At 44.9% G+C, this 19,372-nt stretch overlaps 1 long non-coding RNA gene across 1 annotated transcript; it reads right to left on the reverse strand.

The window, feature by feature from the left end:
* Window positions 1-323: 323 nt before the first annotated feature.
* Window positions 324-18,396, reverse strand: LOC125162775 (uncharacterized). The gene is made up of 3 exons (XR_007151170.1): window positions 18,150-18,396; window positions 5,136-5,225; window positions 324-398 (listed from the first exon to the last, which is right to left on the reverse strand). It is a non-coding gene; the product is annotated as an uncharacterized LOC125162775 (long non-coding RNA).
* Window positions 18,397-19,372: the final 976 nt, after the last annotated feature.

Consider the following 19,372-nt stretch of genomic DNA (forward strand, 5'->3'; position numbering starts at 1 on the left):
AGGGCCTGGGAGGAGGGGGAGTTGGGGTGGGGCCAGCCAGCTGGTGTCGGAGACTGGGGACATCAGCTGGCTGGCGGGCTGGCCGGCGGGCGGGCTGGCTCAGACAATGGGCGGGGGACCTGGTCAGAACCTTCCTCCCTCCACACCCGGCCCTCTCCCATACCCTGGCCAGCTGCTGTGGGCACCTTCTCCAATCTTGGACAAGGCCTGTGGGGAGCAGGAGAGCCTGGGCGGCCGGTGGAGGATGCTGGAGAGGTCTATCCTGAGGGACCTTGAAGTGGCATGAGAGGCGGGAGTGGAAAACAGGAAATTAGGAGGTTCTATGGAGGTCTCCTTCGTGCCAGACTTTTTTGCTGGGGGATTTGCAAGCGTCCTCCCATTTGCTCCTCCCACAGTCCCTGTGGTAATAATAATAATGATTATTAGTAACTGTAGTGACCTAGTGGCCCAACCCGCCGCCTGTTTGCCTGTTTGGAACGGAGGCAAGGCGTTACCTCCGTTAATCCTCAGGACCACCTAGGGAACCAAGGATTTTTATTCTCTCCCTTTTCCAAAGGAGGAGCCTGAGGCTCTGAGTGGTTAAGAGACTCGTGCAGCATGGAGGACTTAGAAAACTTCCCTCTTTCATCTTAGTCTCTCACCCTTACTTTCCACTTAAAGTTTTATTTTGGGGTTTTGCAAATTATACCCCTTGCCTGCCCCACTGTTTTTTACTGTTTATGAAGTGTTTACACCTTTTAACTATTGAGAAGACCAAAGTAAGAATGTTGTTTGTGACATGTGAAACTTAATATGAGGTTCAAATTTTAGGTCTGTAAGTGAAGGGTTTTTTGTTGGTCTGTTTGTTTTATTTTTTTTTTAATTTTTTTTTTCAACGTTTATTTATTTTTGGGACAGAGAGAGACAGAGCATGAACGGGGGAAGGGCAGAGAGAGAGGGAGACACAGAATCGGAAACAGGCTCCAGGCTCTGAGCCATCAGCCCAGAGCCAGACGCGGGGCTCGAACTCACGGACCGCAAGATCGTGACCTGGCTGAAGTCGGACGCTTAACCGACTGCGCCACCCAGGCGCCCCTGGTCTGTTTGTTTTAAAGTAGTCTCCACGCCCAAGCCCAAGGTGGGGCTTGAACTCAGCGGCCCTGAGTCGGATGCTCTACCAAAGGAGCCAGCCAGGCACCCCAGTAAGTGAAGGTTTTTTTTTTTTTTTTAACACAGCTGACTTTTTGTTTGCATATTGTCTATGACTAATTGCTACAACAGCAGCAGCCTATGTTTTGCTATCCGTGTATAGAAAAGGTTTACCCACTCCTACCCTACCCCTTACCCTGGAGATGGCTTCAGAGGGAGGCTGGGGACCCAAACTCAGAGTCCCCTCAGGGTCCTTCTCCTGGCCTTCTCGGACCCTTGGCTGCTATTGACCTTAGCAGATCCCTTTCGATCCTAGCAGGAGCGTGTTATGGTATTCATGCATTCATTCCACAAACAGATCTGGAGCACCTGCTGTGTACCAGGCACTGGTCTAGGCAGAAGTTACAAAGCAGATGTGATCCTTATCTACAGATATCAAGAATCACCTAGCTATTCCTAAATACAAACAGTACAGAGTGCTGTGAACAGGGTATATGGAAGTTGGAGAGCATTTGACAAGGGAGCCAGGTTAATCTGGCTATCAGGGAGATCTTCCTAGAAAAGGTGATGGTAACATTTGAGGTCTGAAAAGTTAGTGGGGTTCTAGATTATAGGTATCCCCTTTTAGACCTACCTACCAATTTCAATTCCTTTTCCTTTCCTAGGAGTCTAGATCTTGACTCAGATGAGATCCCTGACTTAGGAAGAGGGGTGTAACTAGAGAGAGGCAAGACATTCCCCTCTCCATCAAGAGTTGAAGTATTGAGTCAGGCACAGAAGGGAGGCAGTCACTTTTTTTTTTTTAAATGATTGCATGGTACCTTTATGTAATAATTACAACAGTTTATTCATTATGTTATTGAATGTAATTGATTCATTTGTAAACATTCAGCAAATACTTACCAAACATCTGCTATGTGCCAGGCACTGTTCTAGGTCTTAGGGATACAGCCGTAAACAAGACAGATAAAAATCCCTGCCCTGGTGGAGCTTCTGACATTCTAGTACAGGAGGCAGTAAATAATGTATTGGATGTGTTAAGTGGTGACCATCACCATGGAGAAAAATAAAGCAGGAGCAGGTGGCAGACCATTTGAAATAGGGAGATAAAAGAAGGCCTTCCTGAGAAGGTAACAGTTTGAGCAGAGAGCTGAGGATCTGTGTGGGTGTCTGGGGGGAAGCATGCATTGATGGAACATCAAGACGCCTGCCATAAAATTCGAATCAATAGCATTCTCAAGTCATGAAATTCTAAGTAATAGAATTCTGGGGCTAATCAATACTTCTCTGGTGCCATAAAATTCTAATCAATAGCATTCTCTGGTTGTGAAATTCTAACTAATAAAACTCTGAAACCATGAAATTCTAATCAATTAGGAAATCTCCCCAGGGTGCCTGGCTGGCTCAGTCAGCATAACATGTGACCCATGAGCTTGGGGTCCTGAGTTCAATCCCCACGTTGGGTGTAGGGCTTACTTAAAAATCAATCATTCAGTCTGGAAACCTACATGTGAAAGCAGCTGGGGAGCAAAAATCTCGGTGATCAGTGGGAGTTAACCAAGTGAAGGGAGGAATAATGCCTAGGAGGAGGGAACAAATAGCATGTACAAGGGTCCTGTGGCAGGAAGGTAGAGAGGTTGGGAGCTGGAACCTGCTCCTTACCCAGCCAATTGGTAAGACAGTCACAAAGGTATGTGTCTCTACCTTTGAGCCATGACATCAGAGTTTCAGCAGCAGGGAAGCTGGTAAAAATAACATGCATAGATGCAATTTGTAATCTCAGGGTCCTGAGTTCAAGCCCCACATGGAGCTTACTTAAAAATAATAAATAAATACCTTTATGATAATTTGATATTGCTATGATATCCAAGCATGTGACTATTTTTCAATAATTCATTTCATATATATTTTACAAAAAGTGTCATACCCATGTTGTATCGTGTTTGTTGGATGACTTTGTATTGTACTTTATTTTGTGTGACTTGTATGAAGCCAAGTTAAACGCATAGTGAAATGTCATTGAATTTGAAATACTGAACCTGCTTTACAATTATGTTAATCATGTTTTACGATCGAATAAAGCTGACATTGTGGAAACACAACTTGTGTACGGCCTTCAGAGTCTCAGCTCCATACTTGGCTCCTATTCTGTCCTCTCGTCTTTTCTTCTCCCCTGCATCTGCACAAACTGAGGCTCTAAAAGGGTTTAACTTTTCTCAAAGCCCCCCAGGAAGCATCTGGCAGGGTAAAGTCTAGGTTACCAAGTCTCTTCATTCTTTAGTTTCTACCACCTGGCAGCTGTGTGACCTTGAGCAAGTTCCTTAACCTCTCTGAGCTTGGTTTTTCCCTTTTTCAAAATGGAAAGAAATCAATCTTACCTCAGCATTCTTAAGATAAATGAATGAGACAATGTGTGTTTAGCATACTGACAAGCTCTCAAGGTCAGCTAAGCTCTCAAGGTTAGCTATTGCTGTTGTTGCTCTCTTGTTACTGTAATTAGTTTAACTATAATAATGATTATTATTCATAATTATTCCAGCCCAGGCCTCTTTCCCCTGCCTTTAAAGAATGGTTTGTGTCCTGAGGCCTGACTCCAAAACATAGGCTGGTTTCTATCCCCCTCTCTGAATGCCAGAAGTCTAAGCTGATTACTGGAAAGAGGAGGTGATAAAAGGGCAGGGCACACACAGGAATGAGTGCTGGGAATCTGGAGGCCAGAATGACCAGAGCCACCTCTTTTTTTTTTTTTTTAAGATGTGATTTTATTTTATAACTTTATTTTTTATTTTATTTTTAATGAGAGAGAGAGTGTGCGCTCAAACGGAGGGAGAGGCACAAAGAGAGAGAGAGAGAATCCCAAGCAGACTCCACACTTACAAGGGACTCTATCCCATGACCCTGGGATCATGACCTGAGCCGAAATCAAGAGTTGATGCTCTGGGAATGCAAGCTGGTGCAGCCACTCTGGAAAACAGTATGGAGGTTCCTCAAAAAACTAAAAATAGAACTACCCTACGACCCAGCAATTGAACTACTAGGCATTTATCCACAGGATACAGGTGTGCTGTTTTGAAGGGACACATGCACCCCCATGTTTATAGCAGCAAGATCAACAATAGCCAAAGTATGGAAAGAGCCCAAATGTCCATCGATGGATGAATGGATAAAGAAGATGTGGTATATATATATACAATGGAGTATTACTTGGCCATCAAAAAGAATGAAATCTTGCCATTTGCAACTATGTGGATGGAACTGGAGGGTATTATGCTAAGTGAAATTAGAGAAAGACAAAAATCAGATGACTTCACTCATATGAGGACTTTAAGAGACAAAACAGATGAACATAAGGGGAGGGAAACAAAAATCATATAAAAACAGGGAGGGGGACAAAACAGAAGAGACTCATAAATATGGAGAACAAACTGAGGGTTATGGGAGGGGTTGGGGGAAGGGGGATGGGCTAAATGGGTAAGGGGCACTAAGGAATCTACTCCTGAAATGATTGTTGCACTATATGCTAATTTGGATGTAAATTTTAAAAAATAAAAAATAAAGTTAAAAAAAAAAAAGAGTTGACGCTCAACCTACTGAATCACCCATGCGCCCCTAAAGATTTTTTTATCGTTAAGTGATCTCTACATGCAACGTGGGGCTTGAACTCACAACCCTGAGATCAAGAGTAGCACGCTCCACCTACTGAGCCAGCCAGGCAACCAGGCATCTCTTCTTCTTTTTTCTTTTAATTTTAAATTCAGTTTCATTAACATACAGTGTTATATTAGTTTCAGGTGTACAATAGAGTGATTTCAACAATTCTATACATTACTTAGTGCTCATCAACGATATGGTATAGGTATTCTTAATCCTCTTCTCCTGTTTCGCCCACCCCCCACCCGCCTCCCTTCCAGGGCCACCCCTTGGTATGTGTATACGTGTGGGCTGACTTAGCTCTTTCCGGGACCCACAAGCAAGTGTGAATGCCTGGTGACTGAGTAAGAGCCTACCTGGCTTGGGGCTGGTTGGTCCCGAGAGGAGGCTTTGGGGGTCCCAGGAGACCAAGATGAAGCTCACACAGCTGTAGAAACATCTGCAGCCTGGGAAGAAGGTGCCACTGGTGAAGCTCAGAGATAGTGTAGAAACTGTGGCCCTGCGAGCCCCCCACACAATGCCAGAAGGACCTGTAGCAGGTCAGACTCCAAGTAATGTGGGAGGCCCCTCCCTGGGCTGTGCCCACAGCTTGGAGGGAGAAAGAGACACAAGGAAGGACAGCCGAAAAGTGGTCTGAGGAACTCCTTTATTCCCTGGGAGGCAGAGGGTGCCAAGAATGTGCACTGGCTTCGAGTCCTAATGTGTTGTGGTTTCGAATTCTGAGTCCTCTGCACGTGGATGGGGAGTTCCAGCTCTGTAGCCAGACAGACAAAACACCAATATTTGGCCAGCATTATTAGCTTTGTGACTTTGGGCAAAAGCCCTGACTTATCTGAGACTCCATTTTCAAATCAGTGAGCAGGATGTATACCTACTCACTAGGGTGTGAGGACCCCAAGGGTAGTGTGGTAGTCCCAGCACATGGCAGGTGCTCATCAAATCTTAGTTATTGTTATTATGGAGTTACTCAGACTTTCTGATCTGCAGTGTCCTAATCTATTGAACTGTTGGGATCAAGATAAGGTCACATAGAAGGTAGAGAATGGTAGGGGCCTAGAGTTTCAGCTCTGGGGAAAGATCCCAGTTCTGCCTTGTGTGACCACGGGCAGGTTCCTGGACACTCTGAGCCTCTACTTCCTTTTTTGCATAACGGGTAGGGCTTTAAAATTTGGAAACGCGTAGTCCTCAGTGGAGGGTTAGTGGGCTTCCATTGTCTTCATCCAGATGCTGCTCCCCGACTTGTGTAGGCTGACTGGTTGACCTTCTGACCAAATTTTTTTCTTTACACAAACATCTGAAAAATGGTTATTTCCTTAATTCTGGGAATGAGATTATTCCTCCTCCCTTTTCTTGGGTGGCAAAATTGGGGGTTCAGACAGATGAAGGGATTTGTCTAATGCCACACAGACTTAACTCCTGGATCATGGACCTGAGCCTGACCTTCCTTTCTTCCTTTAGCTCTGGAAATGTTTTCTTTTTTTAATTTAATTTGATTTTTTATTTAAATTCTAGTTAGTTAACATACAGTGTAATTATTGTTTTCAGGAGTGGAATGTAGTGATTCATCACTTACATATAACACCCAGTGCTCACCATGTCAGTCAAGTGCCCTTCTTTTTTTTTTAATTTTTTTTTTTAACGTTTATTTATTTTTGAGACAGAGAGAAACACAGCATGAACGGGGGAGGGGCAGAGAGAGAGGGAGACACAGAATCGGAAGCAGGCTCCAGGCTCTGAGCCATCAGCCCAGAGCCCGATGCGGGGCTCGAACTCGCGAACCGCGAGATCGTGACCTGAGCTGAAGTCGGACGCCCAACCGACTGAGCCACCCAGGTGCCCCAGTCAAGTGCCCTTCTTAATACCCATCACCCATTTAGCCCATCCCCCACTCACCTCCCTCCATCAACACTGTTCTTATCATAGAGTCTCTTATGGTTTGTTTCCCTCTCTCTTTTTTCCCCCTTCCCATATGTTCATCTGTTTTGTTTCTTAAATTCCATTTATTTTTTTAAATACAGAAAATCATATAAGATTATTTGCATTAAGGAATTAGCATTAAAAAAAAAAAAAAAAACCACTTCACACACCCATAAGGATGGCTATTACCCGCTCCAAACAGAAACTAACAAGTGTTGCTAGGGATGTGGAATTAAAACCCTCGAGCACTGCTGATGGGAATATAAAATGGTACTATGGAAAACGGTATGGCAATTTTTCAAAAAAATTAAATGTCGAATTACCACATGATCCAGCAATCTCACTTCCAGAAATATATTCAAAAGAATTAAAAGTAGGAACTCTGGGGTGCCTGGCTGGCTCAGTCAGTAGAGTATGGGACTCTTGATCTTTTAGGTCATGAGCCCGAGCCCCATATTGGGCATGGAAATTACTTAAAAACAACAAAAGTATGGGGCACGTGGGTAACTCGGTCGATCGGGCATCAAGCTCTTGATTTCAGCTCAGGGTACGAGCTCATAGTTTGTGAGATCAAGCCTTGCGTCAGGCTCTGTGCTGACAGCTTGGAGCCTGCTTGGGATTCTCTCTCTCTCTCTCTCTCTCTCTCTCTGCCTACCCCTCCTCTCCTTGTGCTCTCTCTCTCTAAATAAATAGATAAGTTAAAAAAAAAAAAAAAGGAAGTGAAAAACAATTTTAGGAAATTAAAAAAAAATCCTCTGGGTACCTATTTCCCCAAATAATCAACTACTGTCCTACCATTTTAATCAAGTTACTTCAGATCTTTTTTGTTTTCCTTTTCAACAAAAATGGTAAAACATGGCTTCAAGTGAAACCTTCTCTTTACTCCTCCTCTATCCCACTGCTTTTCCTGCCTCCCCATAGGGGAGTTTGGTGGTTTTCACAAAAGCTTCAGATTTTGAGTTTCCATAAATCCCATGAATGTTTTTACACTTGCACTCGTTTTTATGAGTGTACTTACATTGCACTACAGTCCTATATAATATTATTCGTGTGTTTTAAAAACATCACATATTTCATCATATTTTTCCCACATCTTCCTGCAAATTGATTTTTTTCCCACTTAACCTTATGTTTGCAAGATCCGTCCATTTTGAGTTAATTCCCTTTACCTGCTACAGAGTTTTCCATTGTATAAACAGACCACATTTCATTTGTTTGTTGTCAAAGAGAGGTATTTGCCAAGGTGAGCAAACTGTTTGCCCAAACAAATCCGTTTGCAATAATTTCCTGGGGCAAATAGTAAAGTTATTTATTGGTTTACAGTCCTATCTTTCCAGGCAAGAATTTCCTGGAACAGATCGTCAAGTCATGTTGATATCGGGGGCTTCGTTTCTCGGTCCCTGTCAGTTGAGTAACATTGAGGAAGGTTGTCTAGGTTCTTGTATTTATCCAGTCCCCGATTGCTGGGCATTTAGGTTATTGCAAGTATTTTGTTATCACATCCAGTGCTGCAATGACACCTTAAGCACGTTGTGAGAGTTTCTCTGGGGTCCCCACACAGAAGTGCAATTGGTAGCTAGCAAGATGTGAGCATCCTCAATTTTCCTAGAGTCTGATGTTCTCTCTAGCCCATCTCCGTAACTCCCAGAAGAGGAAAATCTCCCTCCACAGCCACCAGAACAGACGGCAGGAACTGCCAGGGCTTTGCCCACACCGGCTGCGTGCCCACCCGCCTGCCTTCCCTTGTTCTGGCAGATTAACGGTGACCTGTGACCCTGACAGGCTGGCCACACTCCCGGCCAATTTCAGCCTGTCGAAAGGAGTCCCCAGGGGTGGTTAGGGCTTGGGGATGTGTTGGCCAGATGGGCCTGGGAGGTCTTGGGTTGGCTTATCCCAGGAGGCAGAGCAGGTGGGCAGCCTTCAGCACCCCCACCCCCATTTCCCCATCATGCATCACTGGGCTGGAGCTGGAGCCAGATGGTGGGGATGGGGCAGCCTTGCAGCTTCTGGCCGGACAAAGGAGCCTCTGTACTGCTCCCCTACCCTGACTGGTGTGGCTGGCCTAGTCTGACTGCCAATCACTCTCAGCCCTGGCCTGCCTTGCCCTGGGCAGCCTTTCTGCCTAGAAGGTCCCTTCCCCCATCCCATTTGTGGGGGAAGTTTCCCAAGCAATGTTTCTGGAGAGCCTTGGACTTGGAAACCCACTCATTGTCCACCTGAGAGTGGGCAGGTATGACCAAGGCAGTGTTGCCCCGTGGTTATGCCAGGTCACAGATCCAAATGCACTAATAAGATCAAGTGCAACGGGCCAGGTAGGGATTATGGCAAATTGGTGCCTGGCACTCAGTGAGCCCTCGTCAATGGTCCCTGCCATTGTTACAATGGGGGAACTGAAGCTTGAAGAGGAGGGTGCTTGCAGAAGAGTCTCATGGTTAGGGGAATAGACTTGGGAGTCAGGCTTCACCCCAATTAATTCCAGATCTGCTGCTGAGAGTGAGTTCTTGGGATCACTGAAGCTCTCATTCCTCATCTGAAACGGGGCTAATTAAATCTTTATCAGAGAAAACCGTCCTGAGGGAGAGGTAAGATAATACCTGGAAAGCATCTGGTACAGAGTTAGCCCCCAGGACATATGAGCTAATCTCATTATTATCCTGGGATCCAGAAAGAGGGTGCAGACACTGCTAGAGACAGGAAGTCCTCAGAGTGAGGAGAGGAGGAACATAGGGCATCTGTAGTTGACTGGTTCACCTGAGATCCACCTGAGGACTTCCCCAGGTACCATGTGTAACCTTCTTGACCAGGACTCTGTTTCCTTATCTGTAAGATGGGTTAAATGACAGTAGTGACCTCATAGGCTGTAAGGTTTAAGTCAGTTTTCACCTGGAGAGCTTATGGACCGTAGTCAATCAGTATTAGTTATTACTGGGAGGCAAGGAGTCATCTCTGACTCCCCTCATCCAGGCTAGGGTTTGGAAGGTCTCCAAGTCAGATCTGTCTTGGGGCATAGCAAAGGGGAGGAAGGAGGAAAGGCAGGCCTGGGGATCCAGGGGCCCTGGGCTCCCTTCTGGGTGCTGCCTCTATTTTGGTGGGTGACTCTAGATTTCTGGAGAGTGGATGATTTGACCCCCACTGTTCCTCAGGAGTCTGGTTCCAGGGTTCTCTGACCTGGGCAAGCGCATGAGGGAGGGAAGATGGGTGGGGAGGGAGCTAGCAGGGGCTAGCCACAGAGATGCAGCCAGACTGGCCCTGATGGCCAGGCTGCCTCCAGGAATCCCTCCCCACACACGGGGTCCAGGCAGGTTCCAACTGGGTCCCTGATGCCAAGTGAAGTCTATTAATATCAAAGTAATAAGGTAATTACTGTGATTTGGGAAAATTACTAGTGAATGCTTTTGAGGGAATTTTATAGCAGAGAGAAGGGTGAGTGAAACATCTGTGAGGAAAAGATGAAGGATTGTTCTGGATGGAGCATGAGGGTGTCAGGCTCGGGGCCCAGTGGGAGCTCCCTCCACACTCTACAGCTTGGTACTCCTGCAGGAGTGAGTGGAAGAGAGTGTGCGTGTCCGCGTGCGTGCGTGCGTGTGCGTGTGTGTGTGTGTGTGTGTGTGTGTGTGTGTTGCAGGTGAGGATTGGAAGAGGAGCAGGGTGGAGGAGAGCCCTCGGGGGAGGGGGTGCATGTAGGATTTCCAAGCCCTAAAATTACCCTTGCAGAGTCCAGGGTGAAGGTCTGAGCCTGGAGCTAGAAACCAATCTCCTTTTCATTCCCCTGCCTGTAGCCTCTGACTCTGTGAGTGAAATCCAGCCCCTCAGTCACCTCAGTTCCAAGCCCTCTGCCTGGAGAAGGGTTAGGCGGATGACCCCTGAGTCAGAGAGGCTAGGAAGAGCTTAGAAGCAGAGGTTGTCAAAGTGTGACTCTTGGATCACAGTGTGGTCATCAGCTGGGAACTTGCAGACCTGCTATCTCAACCTCTGGGATGGGGCCCCGGCAATCTGTGTTTTAACAAGCCCAGAATAGGGGTGTGAGATGACAGGCAGGGCCAGACCTGGGAAATGGAACGTGAGGACCGCTTTGAGAGGTTTTTAGGAGGTTGACTCCGTAGGAATTGATGACAGTGTGGACGTGGAAGATAGCATGGTAATAGTAGTCATAGAAGTAAGAACAACTTGGGGCACCTGGGTGGCTCAGTCGGTGAAGTGCCTGACTTTGGCTCAGGTCATGATCTCCTGGTTTGTGAGTTCAAGCCCTGTGTCGGGCTCTATACTGAGCAGATTATGCTTCAGATCCTCTGTCCCCCTCTTTCTCTGCCTCTCCTCTGCTCATGCCACTGCTCTCTCTCAAAAATAAATAAAGTTTAAAAAAGAAGTTAGAAGAACTGAATCGGTACTGTGCATTTATTCGATGAGACACTGTGCTAAGCACTTTCAAGTTATTCATTTCACCCTTACAAAACCCGTCATGGGTAGGGACTACTGTGATCCCAGTATTTTGGATAGGAAACTGAGGAACAGAAAGGCTAAATGCCTGAGGCCCCACAGCTAGACAGCTGTGGTGGTGGAGCCAGTCTTCAGATACTGGAATTTTGCTTCCTGTCTCATTCCAGCCTGCTTTGGTAAACCTGAGGAGGGTGGTTAGTGACCTGAGTGAGCAGTGAAGACTGCTCAGGGGAGAAATAACTTTAGGGGAGCCCAGCACTGCTTTGATTTAAAAAATTTTTTTTTCAACGTTTATTTATTTTTGGGACAGAGAGAGACAGAGCATGAACGGGGGAGGGGCAGAGAGAGAGGGAGGCACAGAATCGGAAACAGGCTCCAGGCTCTGAGCCATCAGCCCAGAGCCCGACGCGGGGCTCGAACTCATGGACCGTGAGATCGTGACCTGGCTGAAGTTGGACGCTTAACCGACTGTGCCACCCAGGCGCCCCGCACTGCTTTGATTTTAAATTTACTGAGCATTTACTATGTGCATTTGCCGTGTATTGTCACATTAAAATTTTTTTTATTGTTTATTTTTGAGAGAGAGAGAGAGACAGCGTGAGTGGTGGAGGGGGCAGAGAGAGGGAGACACAGAACCCGAAGCAGGCTCCAGGCTCTGAGCTATCTCACAAAGTCGGACACGGGGCTCAGACTCACAAACTGCAAGACCAAGAACTGAGCCGAAGTCGGATGCTTAACTGACTGAGCCACCTGGATGCCCCTGTATTGTCACATTTAAATGTCACTTTGTGGAGGGTGCTGGCTGGCTCAGTCGGAAGAGCATGTGACTCTTGATCTCTGGGTTGTGAGTTCAAGCCCTACATGGGGTGTAGAGATAACTTAAATAAATAAAACTTAACAAAAATAAATAGGGGTGCCTGAGTGGCTCAGTGGGTTAAGTGTCGGACTTCGGCTTGGGTCATGACCTCACAGTTTGTGAGTTCAAGTCCCGCGTCAGTCTTTGTGCTGACAGCTCAGAGCCTGGAGCCTGCTTTGGATTCTGTGTCTCCCTCTCTCTCTGCCCCTTCCCCACTCTCACTTTGCCTCTCTCTCAAAAATAAATAAACATCAAAAAAAATTTTTTTAAATAAATAACTAAATGTCATTCTGATCCTCTAGGTACTACAACTATCCCTATTTTACAGATGATGCAATTGAGGCTCAGAAACAGGATCAACTGCCCAAGGTCACGTAGTGAGTGGCCCAAGAAAAATTTCAAGCAAGGCAGCAGGAATTTGGAATCCTAGCTCTTAATCCAGATAGGCAGACCCTAGACTTGGTGGGGACCCACCCTTACAGAGAGGTGCTTTTACTGCTTCCTGTCCATTTGGGACACCCACCCTGTGTCCCCAAGCTCCCAGGATAGGACCACATACAGAGTATGCACAGAATGAACGTCTGTCAAGTGCCATTAATAACATTTGTCTAAATAGAACAGTCTAGGGGCACCTGGGTGGCTCAGTCGGTTAAGCGTCCGACTTCAGCTCATGTCACGATCTCGCTGTCCGTCAGTTCAAGCCCCGCATCTGGCTCTGGGCTGATGGCTCGGAGCCTGGAGCCTGTTTCCGATTCCGTGTCTCCCTCTCTCTCTGCCCCTCCCCCGCTCATGCTCTGTCTCTCTCTGTCTCAAAAATAAATAAACGTTAAAAAAAATTAAAAAAAAAAATAGAACAGTCTATGGAAAACAGAAGAAGGAATTAAAATTTAAGGAGGCTCTCCCATGTGGCAGGCACCTTATACAGGGCCATTTCATTCTCTCAGAGCCCTTTAGCCTTTTGTTTTATTATCCCCATTTTACAGATGAGGAAAGTAGGACCCAGAGAAGTGATGTGTTTGAGGTCACACGATGTTAGTGGAAGAGCCAGGGTTTGAGGCCAAGTCTGCCTAACCCCCAAACGGGTTCTTTTTCTATTGGCTGGGTCAGTGACTGAGAGGTAGGGGTGCAGAGATGGGATGGGCTCAAAAAATGGTGGATGGTATAATAATGGTAACAATTATTATTATCACCCTGTGTGAAATTGATGTATAATCCTCACATGAGGAGGGGCGCCTGGGTGGTTCAGTCAGTTAAGTGGCCGACTTCAGTTTAGGTCATGAGTTTGAGCCGTCTGTGGGTTCGAGCCTCACACCAGGCTCTGTGTGGACAGCTCAGAATCTGGAGCCTGCTTCTCTTTCTCTGCCCCTCCCTTGCTCACACACTCTCTCTCTCTCTCTCTCTCTCTCTCTCAAAAATAAATAAACATTAAAAAAATTTTTTTTAATCCTCACATGAGAAAGGGAAGAAAGTACTTGCCCCATTCTAGACTCCCATCTTTCTTCTGCCAGGGCTGGGGGGTCAGCCTGCCTAAGACCCCTGCAGCCCTGGCTCTCTGCTGCCCTCTGCTGGCATCAGTCAGATGTGGTAGCCATGTGGAAACCATGTGGCCCCAGCATCATTAGTTGGCCTCCAGCTCATCAACAGTGTGGTTTTGTTTTTGTTTTTGTTTTTGCCAGTGACCAATACTGGGCTGGTGGGGAACAGGGCTAGTGAGGCTCTCTAGGGACTCTGTGGGGGGCCCAGGACTGGTGAGGCTCTTTAGGGCCTCTGGTTCCTCCCTTGTGAAATGCTAAATTTGGGACTAAAAGCTCTCAGACACGACTCTGACTCTGACTCTCTCTTCTGCCAAGTGTGACACCTTCCTGGTTCCTCATTATCTCGAGGAAGAAAGCCAAACCTGTTCCCCTGGTTCCTGTCCCTTTTACTTCTAGCCTCTGAAACCTTCTTGCTACTCACCTGAGCATTATCAAAACCCAGTTTGAACCATTATCATCCCCCCTCAAGTTTTATTTTTTTGCGGGGGGCTACAATTAGAGCCCCAGGACGCTTGTCTGGTTTAAGAGTAAAAACCCTCTCTTAATCCCCACTCAACAAAACACATCCAACAGCAAATGTCCTTCTCCCTGAGATGGTTGTTTAATCTTGCTCTCCCCTCTTCTGCTTGATTTCTATGTCAGGGCTCAGACCTTGGCTCATTTTTCTTCTATCTCTGTGCTCTTCCTAGGTTATCTTCCATCATCACACACTTTCAACTGCTGTTGACTCTCTCTGACCTCCTGCACCTAAGACTTTAACAAGTCTTATCCATCTTTCCTCCTCAATACTTCTTATTTAGGTTTATTCCTCTCCATCACCACTGTAGCCACTCCCTAGACCCAGTAGCCACCGTCTGCCATATGGACAACTACAACAGCCTCTGTGCAGATTGGATTTTCCAAAGATGATCATCATAATAGCTCCCATCCCATGTACTCTTCTAGAATCTTCTCATTCTTCCATCAAGAGGTGGAGTCAAATTCTCCTCCTCTTAAGTTTGGGAGGACTCTTGTGACTGTCTTGACCAATAGAGCACAACAGAAATGATGTTATGTAACTTTACAGCCTAGATCATAAGAACACCATGACCTTCCACCTTGCTTCCTTGGGACACATGATCTTGCACCCCAACCACCATGCTTTGGGGGAGCCCAACAGCGCATGAAGAGGAACAGAAGCCCCTAGGCCCCAGCCCCACCTGGCCTCCCAGCCAAGAGTCCATATCAATTGGCTAGGCATGTGAATGAGCTGTCTTGAAAATAGATCTTCCACTCTCTAGAAAAGCCACTGCATCTATGCTATGTGAGATAGAGATGAGCAGTCCGCACTGAGTTCTGCCTCAGTTGCGGAGAGTAACACAATTGACTGCCACTGTGTTAAGCCTCTGAGTGGAGTTGTGTTTTACACAGTAATATATAGTTTTTTAAATGGTCTCCTTGCAGGGCGCCTGCGTGGCTCAGTTAAGCATCCGACTTTGGCTCAGGTCATGATCTTATAGTTCATGGGTTTGAGCCCCGTGTCAGTCTCTGTGCTGACAGCTCAGAGCCTGGAGCCTGCTTTGGATTCTGTGTCTTCCTCTCTCTGCCCCTCCCCCAGTCATACTCTGGCTTTCTTTCTTGCTCAAAAATAATAAACATTTTTTAAAATTAAAAAAAAATACATAAATAAAATGAAAATCTAACTAAACCATAGTGATAGTTACATAACTCTGTAAGTATATTAAAACCAGGCTTTCAGCGCAGATCCTGACCCATGATTTGAACCCATAACTCCAAGGTTACAACCTGAGCCAAAATTTCATACTTAACTGACTGAGCCACCCAAGTACCCCTACATTTTCTTTTTTTAAAAGAATTTTTAAAAAATTTAATGTTTATGCATTCTTAAGAGAGAGAGTGAAAGAGTGTGAACAGAGGAGGGGCAGAGAGAGAGGGAGACACAGAATCTGAAGCAGGCTCTGAGCTATCAGCACAGAGACAGATGCGAAGCTCAAACTCACGAACGGCGAGATCATAACCTGAGCTGAAGTCCAATGCTTAACTGACTGAGCCACCCAGATGCCTCTCTCTTTTTTAAAATATTTTATTTTTAAGTAATCTCTACACCCAACGTGTGGCTTGAACTCACAGTCCTGACATCAAGAGTCACGCGCTCTACCCACTAAGGCAGCCAGGCACCCCTCGCTTTATATTTTCATCATCTCTAAAAGGAACTCTTTACCACTTGGCAATCCTTCTCCCCTCCTCCCCGTCCAGTCCCTAGGCAACCACTCGTCTATCTTCTATGTCTGTAGATTTGCCTATTCCATACATTTGCCTGTTCCTTTCATATAAGTGCAATCACGCAATATGTGATCTTTTGGGATTCACTTCTTTCACTTAACATAATGTTTTTGAGGTTTATCCATGTTGTAGCATGTATCAGTACTTCATTCTTTCTTATTACTTAATAATAATCTATTGTGTGATTAGACCACATTTAAAAAAATTTATTTATTTTGAGAGAGAGAGAGGGAGAGAGAGAGAGGGAGCACAGGTGAGGGGAGGAGCAGAGAGAGAGAGAGACAGAGAGAGAATCCCAAGCAGGCTCTGCACTGCCAGCTCAGAGTCCAATGTGGGGCTAAAAAACGTGAGATCTTGACCTGAGCCAAAGTCAGATGCATAACCAACTGAGCCATCCGTCCAGGTGCTCCTGTTTTTGTTTTTATCTTTGGAAAAAATTTTTTTCTTTTTATATAGAGAGAAAGTGGGTGAGGGAGGGGCAGAAAAAGAGGGAGAGAGAGAATCTGTTAATTTTTTTTTTAATGTTGGGGCGCCTGGGTGGTTCAGTTGGTTAAGTGTCAGACTTCTGCTCAGGTCATGATCTCTCAGTTCCTGAGTTCGGCCCCCATTAAAAAAAAATTTTTTTTTAGTGTTTATTTTTGAGAGAGAGAGAGAGTGTGTGCACATGTGTGAGCAAGTGGGGGAAGGGCAAAGAGAGAGAAGGAGAGAGAGAATCCTGAGTAGGCCCCTTGCTGTTAGCACAGAGCCTGACATGGGGCTCCATCTGACAAACCATGAGATCATGTGCTGAAATCAAGAGTTGGATGCTTAACTGACTGAGCTCCCCAAGTGCCCCTGTTTTTGTTTTTTGTTTTTTGTTTTTTTTTAAGTAGGCTCCATGCCCAACATGGGGCTTGAACTCACAGGGTTGTGATTAAGAGTTGCTTTCTGTACCAACTGAGCCAGCCAGCTGCCCTGGATAGACCACATTTTGGTTATCCATTCATCAGTTGAGGGACATTTGGGTTGTTTCCACCTTTTGGCAATAATAATAATCATTGTCATAATAATAATGCTGTGAACAATTGTGTATAAATTTTTGTGAGGTCAAATATTTTCATTTCTCTCAGGTATATACCTAAGAGTAGAATAACTGGGTCCTATGATAACCCTATATTTAACATTTAAGGAACTGCCTAACTATAAAACTAGAATCATTTATTTAAAAATTTTCTTTCTCAGAAATAAAATAAAATAAAATAAAATAAAATAAAATAAAATATTTTTCAGGGCGGTGTTGCCTGGGTGGCTCAGTCAGTTGAGCATCCAACTCTTGCTTTCGGCTCAGGTCATGATCTCCTGGTTTGTGGGTTCAAGCCCCACATCGGGCTTTGTGCTGACAGCTTGGAGACTGTTTCCAATTCTCTGTCTCCCTCTCTCTGCCCCTCCCCTGCTTGCACTCTCTATCAAAAATAAACAGTAAAAATTTTTTTAAGTAATAAAAAATTTAAAAAAAATTTTTAAAGTAAACTCTACCCTCAACATGGTGCTCAAACCAAGATCCAGAGTTCTGCGCTCTTCTGACTGAGCCAGCCAGGTGCCCCACACATGGCTCTTTCTTTCTTTCTTTCTTTCTTTCTTTCTTTCTTTCTTTCTTTGTTTATTTTGAGAGAGAGGAAGTATGCATGTGAGCAGGGGAGAACAGAGATAGGGAGAGAGACAGAGAGCGAGAGAGAGAGAATCCCAAACAGGCCCTGCACTGCCAGCATAGAGCTCAACATGGGGTTTGAACCCACAAACTGTGAGATCATGACCTGAGCCAAAGTCGGACACTTAACAGACTGAGCCACCCAAGCCTCCAGGTGAATAGGTTTTTTTCTTTTCTTTTTTTAAAATTTTATTTATTTTGAGAGTGTAAGAGAGAGCCCAAGTAGGGGAGGGGCAGAGAGAGAGAGAGAGCAAGAGCAAGAATGAGAGAGAGAGAGAGAGAGCACTGTCAGCTTGGAGCCCGATGTCGGGCTTGAATCCATGAACCGTGAGATCATGACCTGAGCCAAAACCAAAAGTTAGACATTTAACCAACCAAACAACCCAGGCACCCCTCTTTTTTCCTTTTTTTAAATTTAAGTACAATAAAACCTTGGTTTGCGAGCATAATTTGTTCCAGAAACATGCTTGTAATCCAAAGCAATTTTATATCAACCGAATTTCCGCATAAGAAATAATGGAAACTCAGATGATTCATTTCACAACCCAAAAATATTCATATAAAAATGATTACCTATATTATACTATAATATAATACAAAATAATAAAGAAAATACAAACTGTAAAGAAAAATAAATAAATTAACCTGCACTTACCTTTGAAAAACTTTGTAGCTGGTGTGAGGGAGATGAGAGAGGAGGCTTACTGTGTAGGACGACTTTCACTACCACTGACAGAATCACTGCTGTCTGTTGGCTCAACGGATTCTTTTTCTTTTTGTGCAACTTTAAAAAGGAACTTATCCAATGACACTTGCTTTTGCTTCTTTTTGAGGATTTCTGGGAAATGTGACATAGCATTGATGATCACCCACAATCCTACATCGAGAGAGAGAGAGAGAGAGAGAGAGAGAGAGAGAGAAGAACCATTGGCTCAGTTATGATCATGTGACATTTGACATCACACAGGTACAACTCGTATTGCAAGACATCGTTTGTCAGGTTAAAATTTATTAGAAGTGATTGCTCATCTTGTGGAACACACACGGAAGAAGTCACTTGACATCCAAGGTTTTACTGTAATCTCTATGCCCAAGGTGGGGCTGGAACTCACAGCCCTGAGATCAAGAGTTGCCTGCTCTACTGGCTGAGCCAGCCAGGGGCCCCCAAACTTTTAATGATTAAAACAGTTTTAAGTTTACTAAAAATAATGAGAATATTACAGAGAGTTCCCATACATTTCACGTCAAGTTTTCCTTATTAACAATATCTTTTTTTTTTTTTTTTTTTTTTTTTTTAAATTTTTTTTTTTTTCAACATTTATTTATTTTTGGGACAGAGAGAGACAGAGCATGAATGGGGGAGGGGCAGAGAGAGAGGGAGACACAGAATCGAAAACAGGCTCCAGGCTCCGAGCCATCAGCCCAGAGCCCGACGCGGGGCTCGAACTCACGGGCCGCGAGATCGTGACCTGGCTGAAGTCGGACGCTTAACCGACTGCGCCACCCAGGCGCCCCCTTATTAACAATATCTTATATTATTATGGTACATTTGTCACAATTAACCAATGTTGATACATTATTAGTATCTAAAGTTCATACTTTATTCACATTTCCTTAGTTTTTGCCTAATGTCTTTTTCTGTTCCATCATCCTCCAGGATACTACACTACATTTAGTTGTCATGTCTCTTTAGACTCCTCTTGGGTGTGGCAGTTTCTCAGACTTTCCTTATTTTTGATGACCTTGACAGTTTTGAGAACTAGTTGTGTATTTTGTAGAATGTCACTCTATTAGGATTTGTCTGATGTTTTTCTCATGATTAGACTTAGGTTATAGTCTTTTTTGTTGTTTTATTTTATTTTTTTGTTTTTAATGTTT

The sequence above is a fragment of the Prionailurus viverrinus genome, chromosome A3 (assembly GCF_022837055.1).
Source record: "Prionailurus viverrinus isolate Anna chromosome A3, UM_Priviv_1.0, whole genome shotgun sequence".
Classification (NCBI taxonomy): Eukaryota; Metazoa; Chordata; class Mammalia; order Carnivora; family Felidae; genus Prionailurus; species Prionailurus viverrinus.